At 29.6% G+C, this 1394-nt stretch overlaps 1 non-coding gene across 1 annotated transcript; it reads left to right on the top strand.

Annotated features, from left to right (window-relative positions):
- The first annotated feature begins 587 nt into the window (after positions 1–587).
- Positions 588–771, top strand: LOC111755867 (U2 spliceosomal RNA). Its single transcript, XR_002790421.1, has one exon. It is a non-coding gene; the product is annotated as a U2 spliceosomal RNA (small nuclear RNA).
- Positions 772–1394: the final 623 nt, after the last annotated feature.

Raw genomic sequence — 1394 nt, 5'->3', positions numbered from 1 at the left:
TCAAGAATCCCATTTGTTTTATTGTTATTTATAAATTATGTAAATTTTGTAAATTATATTTATATATTTAAATTATATTTGTAAATTATATAAAAATATATAATTTATAAATTATGTAAAAATATATAATTTATAAATTATGTAAATTATGTAAATAGTAAAATTTTTACTATTTTAATATGAGAAGTCATTAATATGTTAAATATACAAATGGTAAATATACAATATTTTCCCTAAGAGCCTGCTAGTAAATATTCACTGGATACAAGAGACATTTTGGGTGATGACCATGATTTTTTTTTTTTTTTTTTTTGGTGGCACTGTGGATGAAACCACTGCCAGGAGAGGAAACCAAAAAACCAGGATAGGAGGAAACATTCACAAATCTCTATGGTCTGCCCTAGTGAAGCTTCATAGTCATTGTTTGGGAAGCAGCCAGGCCAAATTGTTTTGGTCCATTAAAACTTTTCGCCTCTTCATCCACACAGTTCACAATCCCATAATCCCCTATCACATATATAATATAAACAAGATTTTTATGAGAAATGAAAGATCTTGTTTTTATTATCATCTAAAATATACTTGCAATTACTTCGTGGCCTTTGGCTAAGATCAAGTGTGTTGTCTGTTCTTATCAGTTTAAAATATACTTGCACATTGAAGGCTTTTTTTCCCTCACTACTGGAGGTACTGAGGATTGAACTCAAGATCTATTCATTATATTTTTATTTTTATTTTGTAATGCAGTCTCACTAAATTGCTAAATTGCCTGTGCTGGGTTTGAATTTGTTACCTTTCTGCCTCAGCCTTCTAGAGTGCTAGGATTACAAGCATGTACCTGTTTGGTGGCATGCTTATATAGAAAAGTCACTGTATGTAATAATTAAACAATAAGCAATCATAATATAAGTAAAAGGTTAAATGATATGTGAAAAGACTTATGAGTAGAAATAAGTCTCTTAATTAGAAAATAAAGTAAAAATCATTACACATTAAGAAGTTTCTAATTTTGCAAACATTTTGATACAAATGTTTTTTAACTACTGTTTCATAAAGTTTTTATGGAAAATCCATGAGTTTAGAAACATGCCATTCAAGTGATCTTATGCAGATCACATTGGCTTGTTAACATAAATTGTAATCCCTACAAATCCAGTGGTACTGCCTCTTAAAATTTAAATGTATAGCCTTGGGGCTGGGGATTTAGCTCAGCGGCAAAAGCCCCTGCCTTGCAAGCAGGCAGTCGTGAGTTCGATCCCTGGTACCGATAAAAACGAAAAAGACCAAAAAAAAAAAAAATGTATAGCCTTATGATATTCAAATTCCACAACTTACATTTATTTTGATTTCTTTAGAAATAAGTTCTAAATTTAGAACTATATAAAATGTATTTA

Source organism: Cavia porcellus, unplaced genomic scaffold (assembly GCF_034190915.1).
Source record: "Cavia porcellus strain 051 isolate PalLab524CR breed Dunkin Hartley unplaced genomic scaffold, mCavPor4.1 scaffold_7, whole genome shotgun sequence".
NCBI lineage: Eukaryota > Metazoa > Chordata > Mammalia > Rodentia > Caviidae > Cavia > Cavia porcellus.
The sequence above is the reverse complement of the archived record's forward strand: the minus strand, read 5'-3'. Positions and strand labels throughout refer to the sequence as shown.